Source organism: Pseudophryne corroboree, chromosome 1 (assembly GCF_028390025.1).
Source record: "Pseudophryne corroboree isolate aPseCor3 chromosome 1, aPseCor3.hap2, whole genome shotgun sequence".
In the NCBI taxonomy this organism is placed as follows: Eukaryota; Metazoa; Chordata; class Amphibia; order Anura; family Myobatrachidae; genus Pseudophryne; species Pseudophryne corroboree.
In genome coordinates this window covers 1007192585-1007213997 of record NC_086444.1, presented here as the reverse complement: position 1 = coordinate 1007213997, position 21413 = coordinate 1007192585, and the positions used below count along the sequence as shown (strand labels likewise).

General features: G+C 35.2%; 14 non-coding genes across 14 annotated transcripts; 13 read left to right on the top strand and 1 right to left on the bottom strand.

The window, feature by feature from the left end:
• Window positions 1–1266: 1266 nt before the first annotated feature.
• TRNAC-GCA (transfer RNA cysteine (anticodon GCA)) lies at window positions 1267–1338 on the top strand. The gene has a single exon. It is a non-coding gene; the product is annotated as a tRNA-Cys (tRNA).
• A 1586-nt stretch (window positions 1339–2924) lies between these two features.
• On the top strand, window positions 2925–2996 carry TRNAC-GCA (transfer RNA cysteine (anticodon GCA)). Its single transcript has one exon. It is a non-coding gene; the product is annotated as a tRNA-Cys (tRNA).
• A 1582-nt stretch (window positions 2997–4578) lies between these two features.
• On the top strand, window positions 4579–4650 carry TRNAC-GCA (transfer RNA cysteine (anticodon GCA)). The gene has a single exon. It is a non-coding gene; the product is annotated as a tRNA-Cys (tRNA).
• A 754-nt stretch (window positions 4651–5404) lies between these two features.
• Window positions 5405–5476, top strand: TRNAC-GCA (transfer RNA cysteine (anticodon GCA)). The gene has a single exon. It is a non-coding gene; the product is annotated as a tRNA-Cys (tRNA).
• Window positions 5477–7062: 1586 nt separating this feature from the next.
• TRNAC-GCA (transfer RNA cysteine (anticodon GCA)) lies at window positions 7063–7134 on the top strand. Its single transcript has one exon. It is a non-coding gene; the product is annotated as a tRNA-Cys (tRNA).
• Window positions 7135–8715: 1581 nt separating this feature from the next.
• On the top strand, window positions 8716–8787 carry TRNAC-GCA (transfer RNA cysteine (anticodon GCA)). Its single transcript has one exon. It is a non-coding gene; the product is annotated as a tRNA-Cys (tRNA).
• Window positions 8788–10367: 1580 nt separating this feature from the next.
• Window positions 10368–10439, top strand: TRNAC-GCA (transfer RNA cysteine (anticodon GCA)). The gene has a single exon. It is a non-coding gene; the product is annotated as a tRNA-Cys (tRNA).
• Window positions 10440–12025: 1586 nt separating this feature from the next.
• TRNAC-GCA (transfer RNA cysteine (anticodon GCA)) lies at window positions 12026–12097 on the top strand. Its single transcript has one exon. It is a non-coding gene; the product is annotated as a tRNA-Cys (tRNA).
• Window positions 12098–13683: 1586 nt separating this feature from the next.
• On the top strand, window positions 13684–13755 carry TRNAC-GCA (transfer RNA cysteine (anticodon GCA)). Its single transcript has one exon. It is a non-coding gene; the product is annotated as a tRNA-Cys (tRNA).
• A 1585-nt stretch (window positions 13756–15340) lies between these two features.
• Window positions 15341–15412, top strand: TRNAC-GCA (transfer RNA cysteine (anticodon GCA)). The gene has a single exon. It is a non-coding gene; the product is annotated as a tRNA-Cys (tRNA).
• A 1584-nt stretch (window positions 15413–16996) lies between these two features.
• Window positions 16997–17068, bottom strand: TRNAC-GCA (transfer RNA cysteine (anticodon GCA)). Its single transcript has one exon. It is a non-coding gene; the product is annotated as a tRNA-Cys (tRNA).
• Window positions 17069–18530: 1462 nt separating this feature from the next.
• TRNAC-GCA (transfer RNA cysteine (anticodon GCA)) lies at window positions 18531–18602 on the top strand. Its single transcript has one exon. It is a non-coding gene; the product is annotated as a tRNA-Cys (tRNA).
• Window positions 18603–20184: 1582 nt separating this feature from the next.
• TRNAC-GCA (transfer RNA cysteine (anticodon GCA)) lies at window positions 20185–20256 on the top strand. Its single transcript has one exon. It is a non-coding gene; the product is annotated as a tRNA-Cys (tRNA).
• Window positions 20257–21012: 756 nt separating this feature from the next.
• TRNAC-GCA (transfer RNA cysteine (anticodon GCA)) lies at window positions 21013–21084 on the top strand. The gene has a single exon. It is a non-coding gene; the product is annotated as a tRNA-Cys (tRNA).
• The last annotated feature ends 329 nt before the right edge of the window (window positions 21085–21413 follow it).

Genomic DNA, 21413 nt, shown 5'->3' with positions numbered 1-21413 from the left:
ATTTTGCAATTAGTCCATAAGGCATACATGCATACAGAACATCTGAGCCCACTGACCTAAAAATCAAATATTTTATTTTATTGCCAAAATGTATCTCAATCAGTTAGTTTTCAGAAATTATTAATATTGGTTTAGTGACAATTTGTATTTTAGTTCTCTTTGGCTTCCATAAAACAATGTCACAACTGGATTTCAATATATACTACTCTGACTAGCACAAACAATAGTGGAGCTTTAGGATGATCAAAGTTTCTTTTTAAAAATGCTCACAGATTATACCTACAGTATGTAAACTCTCTATTTATGCCCTGACTAATAACTCCAAACCTTTACCATAAAGAAACAGACTCATCTTCACCTCCTGCAGGACAAGAAATACAGTACAGTAACCTTTACATCAAGGCTGCAATGTGTATGGTTTATAGTTAGAAAGACCAGGGGGTATAAATCAGTTGTTGAGCATTCGAGTGCATGTCGAGAGGTCCCTGGTTCAAATCCAGGTGCCCCCTATAATTTGCTTTTAATGTATAGCGTCCCTTTGCAGTCTATACCTCGTTTGGGACTCAAGTAATGTAAAAACATACTCAAGTGGCAGTCAGGCAACAAAAAATGTTGACATTTCAACTTAATACTTTACCTCAGGAAAGTACAGTATCAGTGGCAGATTTTTACAGCTACTTTTGATAAAGAATTATACAGCATAAAATAACTGTACATGAAGGATGAATGCTTTATTCCTAACTAACTTTGATAAATAAGGGAGTATTGGGCATTAACATGGCAGAATTCAAAATTATTTGGTACAGCCATGTTTTCAACTCCGACTGATTTTGCAATTAGTCCATAAGGCATACATGCATTCAGAACATCTGAGCCCACTGACCCAACATTCAAATATTTTATTTTCTTAGCAAAAATGTACCATGATAAAATAGTTTTCAGAAATTATTAATATTAGTTTGGTAACAATTTGTATTTTAGATCAGTTTTGCTTCAATAAAACAATGTCACAACTGGATTTCAATAAATCCTACTCTGACTAGCACTAACTATAGTGGAACTTTAGGATGATCAAAGTTTCTTTTTGAGTATGCTCACAGATTATACCTGCAGTATGTGAACTCTCTATTTATGCCCTGACTAATAACTCCAAAGCATTACCATAAAGAAACAGACTCATCTTCACCTCCTGCAGGACAAGAAATACAGTACAGTAACCTTTACATCAAGGCTGCAATGCGTATGTACTTATAAAGAGAAAGAGCAGGGGGTATAGCTCAGTGGTAGAGCATTCGACTGCAGATCGAGAGGTCCCTGGTTCAAATCCGGGTGCCCCCTATTACTTGCTTTTAATGTATAGCATCACTTTGCAGTCTATACCTCGTTTGGGACTCAAGTAATGTAAAAACATACTCAAGTGGCAGTCAGGCAACAAAAAATGTTGAAATGTCAACTTAATACTTTACCTCAGGTAAGTACAGTATCAGTGGCAGGTTTTGACTGCTACTTTTTATAGAGAATTATACAGGATAAAATCACCATACATGAAGGATGAATGCTTTATTCCTAACTAACTTTGATAAATAAGGGAATATTGGGCATTAACATGGCAGAATTACAATTTTTTTTGGTGCAGCCATGTTTGGAACTCATACTGATTTTGCAATTAGTCCATAAGGCATACATGCATACAGAACATCTGAGCCCACTGACCTAAAAATCAAATATTTTATTTTATTGCCAAAATGTATCTCAATCAGTTAGTTTTCAGAAATTATTAATATTGGTTTAGTGACAATTTGTATTTTAGTTCTATTTGGCTTCCATAAAACAATGTCACAACTGGATTTCAATATATACTACTCTGACTAGCACAAACAATAGTGGAGCTTTAGGATGATCAAAGTTTCTTTTTAAAAATGCTCACAGATTATACCTACAGTATGTAAACTCTCTATTTATGCCCTGACTAATAACTCCAAACCTTTACCATAAAGAAACAGACTCATCTTCACCTCCTGCAGGACAAGAAATACAGTACAGTAACCTTTACATCAAGGCTGCAATGAGTATGGTCTTATAGTTAGAAAGACCAGGGGGTATAAATCAGTTGTTGAGCATTCGAGTGCATGTCGAGAGGTCCCTGGTTCAAATCCAGGTGCCCCCTATAATTTGCTTTTAATGTATAGCGTCCCTTTGCAGTCTATACCTCGTTTGGGACTCAAGTAATGTAAAAACATACTGAAGTGGCAGTCAGGCAACAAAAAATGTTGACATTTCAACTTAATACTTTACCTCAGGAAAGTACAGCATCAGTGGCAGGTTTTTACAGCTACTTTTGATAGAGAATTATACAGCATAAAATAACTGTACATGAAGGATGAATGCTTTATTCCTAACTAACTTTGATAAATAAGGAAGTATTGGGCATTAACATGGCAGAATTCAAAATTATTTGGTACAGCCATGTTTTCAACTCCGACTGATTTTGCAATTAGTCCATAAGGCATACATGCATTCAGAACATCTGAGCCCACTGACCCAAAATTCAAATATTTTATTTTCTTAGCAAAAATGTACCATGATAAAATAGTTTTCAGAAATTATTAATATTGGTTTGGTAACAATTTGTATTTTAGATCAGTTTTGCTTCAATAAAACAACGTCACAACTGGATTTCAATAAATCCTACTCTGACTAGCACTAACTATAGTGGAACTTTAGGATGATCAAAGTTTCTTTTTGAGTATGCTCACAGATTATACCTGCAGTATGTGAACTCTCTATTTATGCCATGACTAATAACTCCAAAGCATTACCATAAAGAAACAGACTCATCTTCACCTCCTGCAGGACAAGAAATACAGTACAGTAACCTTTACATCAAGGCTGCAATGCGTATGTACTTATAAAGAGAAAGAGCAGGGGGTATAGCCCAGTGGTAGAGCATTCGACTGCAGATCGAGAGGTCCCTTGTTCAAATCCGGGTGCCCCCTATTACTTGCTTTTAATGTATAGCATCACTTTGCAGTCTATACCTCGTTTGGGTCTCAAATAATGTAAAAACATACTCAAGTGGTAGTCAGGCAACAAAAAATGTTGAAATGTCAACTTAATACTTTACCTCAGGTAAGTACAGTATCAGTGGCAGGTTTTGACTGCTACTTTTTATAGAGAATTATACAGGATAAAATCATCATACATGAAGGATGAATGCTTTATTCCTAACTAACTTTGATAAATAAGGGAATATTGGGCATTAACATGGCAGAATTACAATTTTTTTTGGTGCAGCCATGTTTTGAACTCATACTGATTTTGCAATTAGTCCATAAGGCATACATGCATACAGAACATCTGAGCCCACTGACCTAAAAATCAAATATTTTATTTTATTGCCAAAATGTATCTCAATCAGTTAGTTTTCAGAAATTATTAATATTGGTTTAGTGACAATTTGTATTTTAGTTCTCTTTGGCTTCCATAAAACAATGTCACAACTGGATTTCAATATATACTACTCTGACTAGCACAAACAATAGTGGAGCTTTAGGATGATCAAAGTTTCTTTTTAAAAATGCTCACAGATTATACCTACAGTATGTAAACTCTCTATTTATGCCCTGACTAATAACTCCAAACCTTTACCATAAAGAAACAGACTCATCTTCACCTCCTGCAGGACAAGAAATACAGTACAGTAACCTTTACATAAAGGCTGCAATGTGTATGGTCTTTTAGTTAGAAAGACCAGGGGGTATAAATCAGTTGTTGAGCATTCGAGTGCATGTCGAGAGGTCCCTGGTTCAAATCCAGGTGCCCCCTATAATTTGCTTTTAATGTATAGCGTCCCTTTGCAGTCTATACCTCGATTGGGACTCAAATAATCTAAAAACATACTCAAGTGGCAGTCAGGCAACAAAAAATGTTGACATTTCAACTTAATACTTTACCTCAGGAAAGTACAGTATCAGTGGCAGGTTTTTACAGCTACTTTTGATAGAGAATTATACAGCATAAAATAACTGTACATGAAGGATGACTGCTTTATTCCTAACTAACTTTGATAAATAAGGGAGTATTGGGCATTAACATGGCAGAATTCAAAATTATTTGGTACAGCCATGTTTTCAACTCCGACTGATTTTGCAATCAGTCCATAAGGCATACATGCATTCAGAACATCTGAGCCCACTGACCCAAAATTCAAATATTTTATTTTCTTAGCAAAAATGTACCATGATAAAATAGTTTTCAGAAATTATTAATATTGGTTTGGTAACAATTTGTATTTTAGATCAGTTTTGCTTCAATAAAACAATGTCACAACTGGATTTCAATAAATCCTACTCTGACTAGCACTAACTATAGTGGAACTTTAGGATGATCAAAGTTTCTTTTTTAGTAAGCTCACAGATTATACCTGCAGTATGTGAACTCTCTATTTATGCCCTAATAACTCCAAAGCATTACCATAAAGAAACAGACTCATCTTCACCTCCTGCAGGACAAGAAATACAGTACAGTAACCTTTACATCAAGGCTGCAATGTGTATGTGTTTATAGCGAGAAAGTGCAGGGGGTATATCTCAGTTGTAGAGCATTCGACTGCAGATCGAGAGGTCCCTGGTTCAAATCCAGGTGCCCCCTATTACTTGCTTTTAATTTATAGCATCACTTTGCAGTCTATACCTCGTTTGGGACTCAAGTAATTTAAAAACATACTCAAGTGGCAGTCAGGCAACAAAAATGTTGAAATGTCAACTTAATACTTTACTTCAGGAAAGTACAGTATCAGTGGCAGGTTTTGACTGCTAATTTGATAGAGAATTATACAGGATAAAATCACTATACATGAAGGATGAATGCTTTATTCCTAACTAACTTTGATAAATAAGGGAGTATTGGGCATTAACATGGCAGAATTAAAATTTTTTTGGTGCAGCCATGTTTTGAACTCATACTGATTTTGCAATTAGTCCATAAGGCATACATGCATTCAGAACATCTGAGCCCACTGACCTAAAAATCAAATATTTTATTTTATTGCCAAAATGTATCTCAATCAGTTAGTTTTCAGAAATTATTAATATTGGTTTAGTGACAATTTGTATTTTAGTTCTCTTTGGCTTCCATAAAACAATGTGACAACTGGATTTCAATATATACTACTCTGACTAGCACGAACAATAGTGGAGCTTTAGGATGATCAAAGTTTCTTTTTAAACATGCTCACAGATTATACCTACAGTATGTAAACTCTCTATTTATGCCCTTACTAATAACTCCAAAGCATTACCATAAAGAAACAGACTCATCTTCACCTCCTGCAGGACAAGAAATACAGTACAGTAACCTTTACATCAAGGCTGCAATGTGTATGGGTTTATAGTAAGAACGAGCAAGGGGTATAGCTCAGTGGTAGAGCATTCGACTGCAGATCGAGAGGTCCGTGGTTCAAATCCGGGTGCCCCCTATTACTTGCTTTTAATGTATAGCATCACTTTGCAGTCTATACCTCGTTTGGGACTCAAGTAATGTAAAAACATACTCAAGTGGTAGTCAGGCAACAAAAAATGTTGAAATGTCAACTTAATACTTTACCTCAGGTAAGTACAGTATCAGTGGCAGGTTTTGACTGCTACTTTTTATAGAGAATTATACAGGATAAAATCATCATACATGAAGGATGAATGCTTTACTCCTAACTAACTTTGATAAATAAGGGAATATTGGGCATTAACATGGCAGAATTACAATTTTTTTTGGTGCAGCCATGTTTTGAACTCATACTGATTTTGCAATTAGTCCATAAGGCATACATGCATACAGAACATCTGAGCCCACTGACCTAAAAATCAAATATTTTATTTTATTGCCAAAATGTATCTCAATCAGTTAGTTTTCAGAAATTATTAATATTGGTTTAGTGACAATTTGTATTTTAGTTCTCTTTGGCTTCCATAAAACAATGTCACAACTGGATTTCAATATATACTACTCTGACTAGCACAAACAATAGTGGAGCTTTAGGATGATCAAAGTTTCTTTTTAAAAATGCTCACAGATTATACCTACAGTATGTAAACTCTCTATTTATGCCCTGACTAATAACTCCAAACCTTTACCATAAAGAAACAGACTCATCTTCACCTCCTGCAGGACAAGAAATACAGTACAGTAACCTTTACATAAAGGCTGCAATGTGTATGGTCTTATAGTTAGAAAGACCAGGGGGTATAAATCAGTTGTTGAGCATTCGAGTGCATGTCGAGAGGTCCCTGGTTCAAATCCAGGTGCCTCCTATAATTTGCTTTTAATGTATAGCGTCCCTTTGCAGTCTATACCTTGATTGGGACTCAAATTATCTAAAAACATACTCAAGTGGCAGTCAGGCAACAAAAAATGTTGACATTTCAACTTAATACTTTACCTCAGGAAAGTACAGTATCAGTGGCAGGTTTTTACAGCTACTTTTGATAGAGAATTATACAGCATAAAATAACTGTACATGAAGGACGAATGCTTTATTCCTAACTAACTTTGATAAATAAGGAAGTATTGGGCATTAACATGGCATAATTCAAAATTATTTGGTACAGCCATGTTTTCAACTCCGACTGATTTTGCAATTAGTCCATAAGGCATACATGCATTCAGAACATCTGAGCCCACTGACCCAAAATTCAAATATTTTATTTTCTTAGCAAAAATTTACCATGATAAAATAGTTTTCAGAAATTATTAATATTGGTTTGGTAACAATTTGTATTTTAGATCAGTTTTGCTTCAATAAAACAATGTCACAACTGGATTTCAATTAATCCTACTCTGACTAGCACTAACTATAGTGGAACTTTAGGATGATCAAAGTTTCTTTTTGAGTATGCTCACAGATTATACCTGCAGTATGTGAACTCTCTATTTATGCCCTGACTAATAACTCCAAAGCATTACCATAAAGAAACAGACTCATCTTCACCTCCTGCAGGACAAGAAATACAGTACAGTTACCTTTACATCAAGGCTGCAATGTGTATGTGTTTATAGTGAGAAAGAGCAGGGGGTATAGCTCAGTGGTAGAGCATTCGACTGCAGATCGAGAGGTCCGTGGTTCAAATCCAGGTGCCCCCAGGTGCTATTAATGTATAGCTTCACTTTGCAGTCTATACCTCGTTTGGGACTCAAGTAATGTAAAAACATACTCAAGTGGTAGTCAGGCAACAAAAAATGTTGAAATGTCAACTTAATACTTTACCTCAGGTAAGTACAGTATCAGTGGCAGGTTTTGACTGCTACTTTTTATAGAGAATTATACAGGATAAAATCACCATACATGAAGGATGAATGCTTTATTCCTAACTAACTTTGATAAATAAGGGAATATTGGGCATTAACATGGCAGAATTCAAAATTATTTGGTACAGCCATGTTTTGAACTCAAACTGATTTTGCAATTAGTCCATAAGGCATACATGCATTATGAACATCTGAGCCCACTGACCTAAAAATCAAATATTTTATTTTATTGCCAAAATGTATCTCAATCAGTTAGTTTTCAGAAATTATTAATATTGGTTTAGTGACAATTTGTATTTTAGTTCTCTTTGGCTTCCATAAAACAATGTCACAACTGGATTTCAATATATACTACTCTGACTAGCACGAACAATAGTGGAGCTTTAGGATGATCAAAGTTTCTTTTTAAACATGCTCACAGATTATACCTACAGTATGTAAACTCTCTATTTATGCCCTGACTAATAACTCCAAACCTTTACCATAAAGAAACAGACTCATCTTCACCTCCTGCAGGACAAGAAATACAGTACTGTAACCTTTACATCAAGGCTGCAATGTGTATGGTCTTATAGTTAGAAAGACCAGGGGGTATAAATCAGTTGTTGAGCATTCGAGTGCATGTCGAGAGGTCCCTGGTTCAAATCCAGGTGCCCCCTATAATTTGCTTTTAATGTAAAGCGTCCCTTTGCAGTCTATACCACGTTTGGGACTCAAGTAATGTAAAAACATACTCAAGTGGCAGTCAGGCAACAAAAAATTTTGACATTTCAACTTAATACTTTACCTCAGGAAAGTACAGTATCAGTGGCAGATTTTTACAGCTACTTTTGATAAAGAATTATACAGCATAAAATAACTGTACATGAAGGATGAATGCTTTATTCCTAACTAACTTTGATAAATAAGGGAGTATTGGGCATTAACATGGCAGAATTCAAAATTATTTGGTACAGCCATGTTTTCAACTCCGACTGATTTTGCAATTAGTCCATAAGGCATACATGCATTCAGAACATCTGAGCCCACTGACCCAAAATTCAAATATTTTATTTTCTTAGTAAAAATGTACCATGATAAAATAGTTTTCAGAAATTATTAATATTGGTTTGGTAACAATTTGTATTTTAGATCAGTTTTGCTTCAATAAAACAATGTCACAACTGGATTTCAATAAATCCTACTCTGACTAGCACTAACTATAGTGGAACTTTAGGATGATCAAAGTTTCTTTTTGAGTAAGCTCACAGATTATACCTGCAGTATGTGAACTCTCTATTTATGCCCTGACTAATAACTCCAAAGCATTACCATAAAGAAACAGACTCATCTTCACCTCCTGCAGGACAAGAAATACAGTACAGTTACCTTTACATCAAGGCTGCAATGTGTATGTGTTTATAGTGAGAAAGAGCAGGGGGTATAGCTCAGTGGTAGAGCATTCGACTGCAGATCGAGAGGTCCGTGGTTCAAATCCAGGTGCCCCCTATTACTTGCTTTTAATGTACAGCATCACTTTGCAGTCTATACCTCGTTTGGGACTCAAGTAATGTAAAAACATACTCAAGTGGTAGTCAGGCAACAAAAAATGTTGAAATGTCAACTTAATACTTTACCTCAGGTAAGTACAGTATCAGTGGCAGGTTTTGGCTGCTACTTTTTATAGAGAATTATACAGGATAAAATCACCATACATGAAGGATGAATGCTTTATTCCTAACTAACTTTGATAAATAAGGGAGTATTGGACATTAACATGGCAGAATTACATTTTTTTTGGTGCAGCCATGTTTTGAACTCATACTGATTTTGCAATTAGTCCATAAGGCATACATGCATTCAGAACATCTGAGCCCACTGACCTAAAAATCAAATATTTTATTGCCAAAATGTATCTCAATCAGTTAGTTTTCAGAAATTATTAATATTGGTTTAGTGACAATTTGTATTTTAGTTCTCTTTGGCTTCCATAAAACAATATCACAACTGGATTTCAATATATACTACTCTGACTAGCACGAACAATAGTGGAGCTTTAGGATGATCAAAGTTTCTTTTTAAACATGCTCACAGATTATACCTACAGTATGTAAACTCTCTATTTATGCCCTGACTAATAACTCCAAACCTTTACCATAAAGAAACAGACTCATCTTCACCTCCTGCAGGACAAGAAATACAGTACAGTAACCTTTACATCAAGGCTGCAATGTGTATGGTCTTATAGTTAGAAAGACCAGGGGATATAAATCAGTTGTTGAGCATTCGAGTGCATGTCGAGAGGTACTTGGTTCAAATCCAGGTGCCCCCTATAATTTGCTTTTAATGTATAGCGTCCCTTTGCAGTCTATACCACGTTTGGGACTCAAGTAATGTAAAAACATACTCAAGTGGCAGTCAGGCAACAAAAAATGTTGACATTTCAACTTAATACTTTACCTCAGGAAAGTACAGTATCAGTGGCAGATTTTTACAGCTACTTTTGATAGAGAATTATACAGCATAAAATAACTGTACATGAAGGATGAATGCTTTATTCCTAACTAACTTTGATAAATAAGGGAGTATTGGGCATTAACATGGCAGAATTCAAAATTATTTGGTACAGCCATGTTTTCAACTCCGACTGATTTTGCAATTAGTCCATAAGGCATACATGCATTCAGAACATCTGAGCCCACTGACCCAACATTCAAATATTTTATTTTCTTAGCAAAAATGTACCATGATAAAATAGTTTTCAGAAATTATTAATATTGGTTTGGTAACAATTTGTATTTTAGATCAGTTTTGCTTCAATAAAACAATGTCACAACTGGATTTCAATAAATCCTACTCTGACTAGCACTAACTATAGTGGAACTTTAGGATGATCAAAGTTTCTTTTTGAGTATGCTCACAGATTATACCTGCAGTATGTGAACTCTCTATTTATGCCCTGACTAATAACTCCAAAGCATTACCATAAAGAAACAGACTCATCTTCACCTCCTGCAGGACAAGAAATACAGTACAGTAACCTTTACATCAAGGCTGCAATGCGTATGTACTTATAAAGAGAAAGAGCAGGGGGTATAGCTCAGTGGTAGAGCATTCGACTGCAGATCGAGAGGTCCCTGGTTCAAATCCGGGTGTCCCCTATTACTTGCTTTTAATGTATAGCATCACTTTGCAGTCTATACCTCGTTTGGGACTCAAGTAATGTAAAAACATACTCAAGTGGCAGTCAGGCAACAAAAAATGTTGAAATGTCAACTTAGTACTTTACCTCAGGTAAGTACAGTATCAGTGGCAGGTTTTGACTGCTACTTTTTATAGAGAATTATACAGGATAAAATCACCATACATGAAGGATGAATGCTTTATTCCTAACTAACTTTGATAAATAAGGGAATATTGGGCATTAACATGGCAGAATTACAATTTTTTTTGGTGCAGCCATGTTTGGAACTCATACTGATTTTGCAATTAGTCCATAAGGCATACATGCATACAGAACATCTGAGCCCACTGACCTAAAAATCAAATATTTTATTTTATTGCCAAAATGTATCTCAATCAGTTAGTTTTCAGAAATTATTAATATTGGTTTAGTGACAATTTGTATTTTAGTTCTCTTTGGCTTCCATAAAACAATGTCACAACTGGATTTCAATATATACTACTCTGACTAGCACAAACAATAGTGGAGCTTTAGGATGATCAAAGTTTCTTTTTAAAAATGCTCACAGATTATACCTACAGTATGTAAACTCTCTATTTATGCCCTGACTAATAACTCCAAACCTTTACCATAAAGAAACAGACTCATCTTCACCTCCTGCAGGACAAGAAATACAGTACAGTAACCTTTACATCAAGGCTGCAATGTGTATGGTCTTATAGTTAGAAAGACCAGGGGGTATAAATCAGTTGTTGAGCATTCGAGTGCATGTCGAGAGGTCCCTGGTTCAAATCCAGGTGCCCCCTATAATTTGCTTTTAATGTATAGCGTCCCTTTGCAGTCTATACCTCGTTTGGGACTCAAGTAATGTAAAAACATACTCAAGTGGCAGTCAGGCAACAAAAAATGTTGACATTTCAACTTAATACTTTACCTCAGGAAAGTACAGCATCAGTGGCAGGTTTTTACAGCTACTTTTGATAGAGAATTATACAGCATAAAATAACTGTACATGAAGGATGAATGCTTTATTCCTAACTAACTTTGATAAATAAGGAAGTATTGGGCATTAACATGGCAGAATTCAAAATTATTTGGTACAGCCATGTTTTCAACTCCGACTGATTTTGCAATTAGTCCATAAGGTATACATGCATTCAGAACATCTGAGCCCACTGACCCAAAATTCAAATATTTTATTTTCTTAGCAAAAATGTACCATGATAAAATAGTTTTCAGAAATTATTAATATTGGTTTGGTAACAATTTGTATTTTAGATCAGTTTTGCTTCAATAAAACAACGTCACAACTGGATTTCAATAAATCCTACTCTGACTAGCACTAACTATAGTGGAACTTTAGGATGATCAAAGTTTCTTTTTGAGTATGCTCACAGATTATACCTGCAGTATGTGAACTCTCTATTTATGCCCTGACTAATAACTCCAAAGCATTACCATAAAGAAACAGACTCATCTTCACCTCCTGCAGGACAAGAAATACAGTACAGTAACCTTTACATCAAGGCTGCAATGCGTATGTACTTATAAAGAGAAAGAGCAGGGGGTATATCCCAGTGGTAGAGCATTCGACTGCAGATCGAGAGGTCCCTTGTTCAAATCCGGGTGCCCCCTATTACTTGCTTTTAATGTATAGCATCACTTTGCAGTCTATACCTCGTTTGGGACTCAAATAATGTAAAAACATACTCAAGTGGTAGTCAGGCAACAAAAAATGTTGAAATGTCAACTTAATACTTTACCTCAGGTAAGTACAGTATCAGTGGCAGGTTTTGACTGCTACTTTTTATAGAGAATTATACAGGATAAAATCATCATACATGAAGGATGAATGCTTTATTCCTAACTAACTTTGATAAATAAGGGAATATTGGGCATTAACATGGCAGAATTACAATTTTTTTTGGTGCAGCCATGTTTTGAACTCATACTGATTTTGCAATTAGTCCATAAGGCATACATGCATACAGAACATCTGAGCCCACTGACCTAAAAATCAAATATTTTATTTTATTGCCAAAATGTATCTCAATCAGTTAGTTTTCAGAAATTATTAATATTGGTTTAGTGACAATTTGTATTTTAGTTCTCTTTGGCTTCCATAAAACAATGTCACAACTGGATTTCAATATATACTACTCTGACTAGCACAAACAATAGTGGAGCTTTAGGATGATCAAAGTTTCTTTTTAAAAATGCTCACAGATTATACCTACAGTATGTAAACTCCCTATTTATGCCCTGACTAATAACTCCAAACCTTTACCATAAAGAAACAGACTCATCTTCACCTCCTGCAGGACAAGAAATACAGTACAGTAACCTTTACATCAAGGCTGCAATGTGTATGGTCTTATAGTTAGAAAGACCAGGGGGTATAAATCAGTTGTTGAGCATTCGAGTGCATGTCGAGAGGTCCCTGGTTCAAATCCAGGTGCCCCCTATAATTTGCTTTTAATGTATAGCGTCCCTTTGCAGTCTATACCTCGTTTGGGACTCAAGTAATGTAAAAACATACTCAAGTGGCAGTCAGGCAACAAAAAATGTTGACATTTCAACTTAATACTTTACCTCAGGAAAGTACAGTATCAGTGGCAGGTTTTTACAGCTACTTTTGATAGAGAATTATACAGCATAAAATAACTGTACATGAAGGATGAATGCTTTATTCCTAACTAACTTTGATAAATAAGGAAGTATTGGGCATTAACATGGCAGAATTCAAAATTATTTGGTACAGCCATGTTTTCAACTCCGACTGATTTTGCAATTAGTCCATAAGGCATACATGCATTCAGAACATCTGAGCCCACTGACCCAAAATTCAAATATTTTATTTTCTTAGCAAAAATGTACCATGATAAAATAGTTTTCAGAAATTATTAATATTGGTTTGGTAACAATTTGTATTTTAGATCAGTTTTGCTTCAATAAAACAATGTCACAACTGGATTTCAATAAATCCTACTCTGACTAGCACTAACTATAGTTGAACTTTAGGATGATCAAAGTTTCTTTTTGAGTAAGCTCACAGATTATACCTGCAGTATGTGAACTCTCTATTTATGCCCTGACTAATAACTCCAAAGCATTACCATAAAGAAACAGACTCATCTTCACCTCCTGCAGGACAAGAAATACAGTACAGTAACCTTTACATCAAGGCTGCGATGTGTATGTGTTTATAGTGATAAAGAGCAGGGGGTATAGCTCAGTGGTAGAGCATTCGACTGCAGATCGAGAGGTCCGTGGTTCAAATCCAGGTGCCCCCTATTACTTGCTTTTAATGTATAGCATCACTTTGCAGTCTATACCTCGTTTGGGACTCAAGTAATGTAAAAACATACTCAAGTGGTAGTCAGGCAACAAAAAATGTTGAAATGTCAACTTAATACTTTACCTCACGTAAGTACAGTATCAGTGGCAGGTTTTGGCTGCTACTTTTTATAGAGAATTATACAGGATAAAATCACCATACATGAAGGATGAATGCTTTATTCCTAACTAACTTTGATAAATAAGGGAGTATTGGACATTAACATGGCAGAATTACATTTTTTTTGGTGCAGCCATGTTTTGAACTCATACTGATTTTGCAATTAGTCCATAAGGCATACATGCATTCAGAACATCTGAGCCCACTGACCTAAAAATCAAATATTTTATTTTATTGCCAAAATGTATCTCAATCAGTTAGTTTTCAGAAATTATTAATATTGGTTTAGTGACAATTTGTATTTTAGTTCTCTTTGGCTTCCATAAAACAATGTCACAACTGGATTTCAATATATACTACTCTGACTAGCACGAACAATAGTGGAGCTTTAGGATGATCAAAGTTTCTTTTTAAACATGCTCACAGATTATACCTACAGTATGTAAACTCTCTATTTATGCCCTGACTAATAACTCCAAACCTTTACCATAAAGAAACAGACTCATCTTCACCTCCTGCAGGACAAGAAATACAGTACAGTAACCTTTACATCAAGGCTGCAATGTGTATGGTCTTATAGTTAGAAAGACCAGGGGATATAAATCAGTTGTTGAGCATTCGAGTGCATGTCGAGAGGTACTTGGTTCAAATCCAGGTGCCCCCTATAATTTGCTTTTAATGTATAGCGTCCCTTTGCAGTCTATACCACGTTTGGGACTCAAGTAATGTAAAAACATACTCAAGTGGCAGTCAGGCAACAAAAAATGTTGACATTTCAACTTAATACTTTACCTCAGGAAAGTACAGTATCAGTGGCAGATTTTTACAGCTACTTTTGATAAAGAATTATACAGCATAAAATAACTGTACATGAAGGATGAATGCTTTATTCCTAACTAACTTTGATAAATAAGGGAGTATTGGGCATTAACATGGCAGAATTCAAAATTATTTGGTACAGCCATGTTTTCTACTCCGACTGATTTTGCAATTAGTCCATAAGGCATACATGCATTCAGAACATCTGAGCCCACTGACCCAAAATTCAAATATTTTATTTTCTTAGCAAAAATGTACCATGATAAAATAGTTTTCAGAAATTATTAATATTGGTTTGGTAACAATTTGTATTTTAGATCAGTTTTGCTTCAATAAAACAACGTCACAACTGGATTTCAATAAATCCTACTCTGACTAGCACTAACTATAGTGGAACTTTAGGATGATCAAAGTTTCTTTTTGAGTATGCTCACAGATTATACCTGCAGTATGTGAACTCTCTATTTATGCCCTGACTAATAACTCCAAAGCATTACCATAAAGAAACAGACTCATCTTCACCTCCTGCAGGACAAGAAATACAGTACAGTAACCTTTACATCAAGGCTGCAATGCGTATGTACTTAAAAAGAGAAAGAGCAGGGGGTATAGCTCAGTGGTAGAGCATTCGACTGCAGATCGAGAGGTCCCTTGTTCAAATCCGGGTGCCCCCTATTACTTGCTTTTAATGTATAGCATCACTTTGCAGTCTATACCTCGTTTGGGACTCAAGTAATGTAAAAACATACTCAAGTGGTAGTCAGGCAACAAAAAATTTTGAAATGTCAACTTAATACTTTACCTCAGGTAAGTACAGTATCAGTGGCAGGTTTTGACTGCTACTTTTTATAGAGAATTATACAGGATAAAATCATCATACATGAAGGATGAATGCTTTATTCCTAACTAACTTTGATAAATAAGGGAATATTGGGCATTAACATGGCAGAATTACAATTTTTTTTGGTGCAGCCATGTTTTGAACTCATACTGATTTTGCAATTAGTCCATAAGGCATACATGCATTCAGAACATCTGAGCCCACTGACCTAAAAATCAAATATTTTATTTTATTGCCAAAATGTATCTCAATCAGTTAGTTTTCAGAAATTATTAATATTGGTTTAGTGACAATTTGTATTTTAGTTCTCTTTGGCTTCCATAAAACAATGTCACAACTGGATTTCAATATATACTACTCTGACTAGCACGAACAATAGTGGAGCTTTAGGATGATCAAAGTTTCTTTTTAAACATGCTCACAGATTATACCTACAGTATGTAAACTCTCTATTTATGCCCTGACTAATAACTCCAAACCTTTACCATAAAGAAACAGACTCATCTTCACCTCCTGCAGGACAAGAAATACAGTACAGTAACCTTTACATCAAGGCTGCAATGTGTATGGTCTTATAGTTAGAAAGACCAGGGGATATAAATCAGTTGTTGAGCATTCGAGTGCATGTCGAGAGGTACTTGGTTCAAATCCAGGTGCCCCCTATAATTTGCTTTTAATGTATAGCGTCCCTTTGCAGTCTATACCACGTTTGGAACTCAAGTAATGTAAAAACATACTCAAGTGGCAGTCAGGCAACAAAAAATGTTGACATTTCAACTTAATACTTTACCTCAGGAAAGTACAGTATCAGTGGCAGATTTTTACAGCTACTTTTGATAAAGAATTATACAGCATAAAATAACTGTACATGAAGGATGAATGCTTTATTCCTAACTAACTTTGATAAATAAGGGAGCATTGGGCATTAACATGGCAGAATTCAAAATTATTTGGTACAGCCATGTTTTCAACTCCGACTGATTTTGCAATTAGTCCATAAGGCATACATGCATTCAGAACATCTGAGCCCACTGACCCAACATTCAAATATTTTATTTTCTTAGCAAAAATGTACCATGATAAAATAGTTTTCAGAAATTATTAATATTGGTTTGGTAACAATTTGTATTTTAGATCAGTTTTGCTTCAATAAAACAATGTCACAACTGGATTTCAATAAATCCTACTCTGACTAGCACTAACTATAGTGGAACTTTAGGATTATCAAAGTTTCTTTTTGAGTATGCTCACAAAAAATGTTGAAATGTCAACTTAATACTTTACCTCAGGTAAAGTATTAAGTTGACATTTCAACATTTTTTGTTGCCTGACTGCCACTTGAGTATGTTTTTACATTACTTGAGTCCCAAACGAGGTATAGACTGCAAAGTGATGCTATACATTAAAAGCAAGTAATAGGGGGCATACGGATTTGAACCAGGGACCTCTCGATCTGCAGTCGAATGCTCTACCACTGAGATATACCCCCTGCTCTTTCTCTCTATAAGTATCAGTGGCAGGTTTTGGCTGCTACTTTTTATAGAGAATTATACAGGATAAAATCACCATACATGAAGGATGAATGCTTTATTCCTAACTAATTTTGATAAATAAGGGAATATTGGGCATTAACATGGCAGAATTACAATTTTTTTTGGTGCAGCCATGTTTGGAACTCATACTGATTTTGCAATTAGTCCATAAGGCATACATGCATACAGAACATCTGAGCCCACTGACCTAAAAATCAAATATTTTATTTTATTGCCAAAATGTATCTCAATCAGTTAGTTTTCAGAAATTATTAATATTGGTTTAGTGACAATTTGTATTTTAGTTCTCTTTGGCTTCCATAAAACAATGTCACAACTGGATTTCAATATATACTACTCTGACTAGCACAAACAATAGTGGAGCTTTAGGATGATCAAAGTTTCTTTTTAAAAATGCTCACAGATTATACCTACAGTATGTAAACTCTCTATTTATGCCCTGACTAATAACTCCAAACCTTTACCATAAAGAAACAGACTCATCTTCACCTCCTGCAGGACAAGAAATACAGTACAGTAACCTTTACATCAAGGCTGCAATGTGTATGGTCTTATAGTTAGAAAGACCAGGGGGTATAAATCAGTTGTTGAGCATTCGAGTGCATGTCGAGAGGTCCCTGGTTCAAATCCAGGTGCCCCCTATAATTTGCTTTTAATGTATAGCGTCCCTTTGCAGTCTATACCTCGTTTGGGACTCAAGTAATGTAAAAACATACTGAAGTGGCAGTCAGGCAACAAAAAATGTTGACATTTCAACTTAATACTTTACCTCAGGAAAGTACAGTATCAGTGGCAGGTTTTTACAGCTACTTTTGATAGAGAATTATACAGCATAAAATAACTGTACATGAAGGATGAATGCTTTATTCCTAACTAACTTTGATAAATAAGGAAGTATTGGGCATTAACATGGCAGAATTCAAAATTATTTGGTACAGCCATGTTTTCAACTCCGACTGATTTTGCAATTAGTCCATAAGGCATACATGCATTCAGAACATCTGAGCCCACTGACCCAAAATTCAAATATTTTATTTTCTTAGCAAAAATGTACCATGATAAAATAGTTTTCAGAAATTATTAATATTGGTTTGGTAACAATTTGTATTTTAGGTCAGTTTTGCTTCAATAAAACAACGTCACAACTGGATTTCAATAAATCCTACTCTGACTAGCACTAACTATAGTGGAACTTTAGGATGATCAAAGTTTCTTTTTGAGTATGCTCACAGATTATACCTGCAGTATGTGAACTCTCTATTTATGCCCTGACTAATAACTCCAAAGCATTACCATAAAGAAACAGACTCATCTTCACCTCCTGCAGGACAAGAAATACAGTACAGTAACCTTTACATCAAGGCTGCAATGCGTATGTACTTAAAAAGAGAAAGAGCAGGGGGTATAGCTCAGTGGTAGAGCATTCGACTGCAGATCGAGAGGTCCCTTGTTCAAATCCGGGTGCCCCCTATTACTTGCTTTTAATGTATAGCATCACTTTGCAGTCTATACCTCGTTTGGGACTCAAGTAATGTAAAAACATACTCAAGTGGTAGTCAGGCAACAAAAAATGTTGAAATGTCAACTTAATACTTTACCTCAGGTAAGTACAGTATCAGTGGCAGGTTTTGACTGCTACTTTTTATAGAGAATTATACAGGATAAAATCATCATACATGAAGGATGAATGCTTTATTCCTAACTAACTTTGATAAATAAGGGAATATTGGGCATTAACATGGCAGAATTACAATTTTTTTTGGTGCAGCCATGTTTTGAACTCATACTGATTTTGCAATTAGTCCATAAGGCATACATGCATACAGAACATCTGAGCCCACTGACCTAAAAATCAAATATTTTATTTTATTGCCAAAATGTATCTCAATCAGTTAGTTTTCAGAAATTATTAATATTGGTTTAGTGACAATTTGTATTTTAGTTCTCTTTGGCTTCCATAAAACAATGTCACAACTGGATTTCAATATATACTACTCTGACTAGCACAAACAATAGTGGAGCTTTAGGATGATCAAAGTTTCTTTTTAAAAATGCTCACAGATTATACCTACAGTATGTAAACTCTCTATTTATGCCCTGACTAATAACTCCAAACCTTTACCATAAAGAAACAGACTCATCTTCACCTCCTGCAGGACAAGAAATACAGTACAGTAACCTTTACATAAAGGCTGCAATGTGTATGGTCTTATAGTTAGAAAGACCAGGGGGTATAAATCAGTTGTTGAGCATTCGAGTGCAAGTCGAGAGGTCCCTGGTTCAAATCCAGGTGCCTCCTAAAATTTGCTTTTAATGTATAGCGTCCCTTTGCAGTCTATACCTCGATTGGGACTCAAATAATCTAAAAACATACTCAAGTGGCAGTCAGGCAACAAAAAATGTTGACATTTCAACTTAATACTTTACCTCAGGAAAGTACAGTATCAGTGGCAGGTTTTTACAGCTACTTTTGATAGAGAATTATACAGCATAAAATAACTGTACATGAAGGATGAATGCTTTATTCCTAACTAACTTTGATAAATAAGGGAGTATTGGGCATTAACATGGCAGAATTCAAAATTATTTGGTACAGCCATGTTTTCAACTCCGACTGATTTTGCAATCAGTCCATAAGGCATACATGCATTCAGAACATCTGAGCCCACTGACCCAAAATTCAAATATTTTATTTTCTTAGCAAAAATGTACCATGATAAAATAGTTTTCAGAAATTATTAATATTGGTTTGGTAACAATTTGTATTTTAGATCAGTTTTGCTTCAATAAAACAATGTCACAACTGGATTTCAATAAATCCTACTCTGACTAGCACTAACTATAGTGGAACTTTAGGATGATCAAAGTTTCTTTTTGAGTAAGCTCACAGATTATACCTGCAGTATGTGAACTCTCTATTTATGCCCTAATAACTCCAAAGCATTACCATAAAGAAACAGACTCATCTTCACCTCCTGCAGGACAAGAAATACAGTACAGTAACCTTTACATCAAGGCTGCAATGTGTATGTGTTTATAGCGAGAAAGTGCAGGGGGTATAGCTCAGTGGTAGAGCATTCGACTGCAGATCGAGAGGTCCCTGGTTCAAATCCGGGTGCCCCCTATTACTTGCTTTTAATTTATAGCATCACTTTGCAGTCTATACCTCGTTTGGGACTCAAGTAATGTAAAAACATACTCAAGTGGCACTCAGGCAACAAAAAAATGTTGAAATGTCAACTTAATACTTTACTTCAGGAAAGTACAGTATCAGTGGCAGGTTTTGACTGCTAATTTGATAGAGAATTATACAGGATAAAATCACTATACATGAAGGATGAATGCTTTATTCCTAACTAACTTTGATAAATAAGGGAGTATTGGGCATTAACATGGCAGAATTAAAAATTTTTTGGTGCAGCCATGTTTTGAACTCATACTGATTTTGCAATTAGTCCATAAGGCATACATGCATTCAGAACATCTGAGCCCACTGACCTAAAAATCAAATATTTTATTTTATTGCCAAAATGTATCTCAATCAGTTAGTTTTCAGAAATTATTAATATTGGTTTAGTGACAATTTGTATTTTAGTTCTCTTTGGCTTCCATAAAACAATGTGACAACTGGATTTCAATATATACTACTCTGACTAGCACGAACAATAGTGGAGCATTAGGATGATCAAAGTTTCTTTTTAAACATGCTCACAGATTATACCTACAGTATGTAAACTCTCTATTTATGCCCTGACTAATAACTCCAAAGCATTACCATAAAGAAACAGACTCATCTTCACCTCCTGCAGGACAAGAAATACAGTACAGTAACCTTTACATCAAGGCTGCAATGTGTATGGGTTTATAGTGAGAAAGAGCAAGGGGTATAGCTCAGTGGTAGAGCATTCGACTGCAGATCGAGAGGTCCGTGGTTCAAATCCGGGTGCCCCCTATTACTTGCTTTTAATGTATAGCATCACTTTGCAGTCTATACCTCGTTTGGGACTCAAGTAATGTAAAAACATACTCAAGTGGTAGTCAGGCAACAAAAAATGTTGAAATGTCAACTTAATACTTTACCTCAGGTAAGTACAGTATCAGTGGCAGGTTTTGACTGCTACTTTTTATAGAGAATTATACAGGATAAAATCATCATACATGAAGGATGAATGCTTTATTCCTAACTAACTTTGATAAATAAGGGAATATTGGGCATTAACATGGCAGAATTACAATTTTTTTTGGTGCAGCCATGTTTTGAACTCATACTGATTTTGCAAT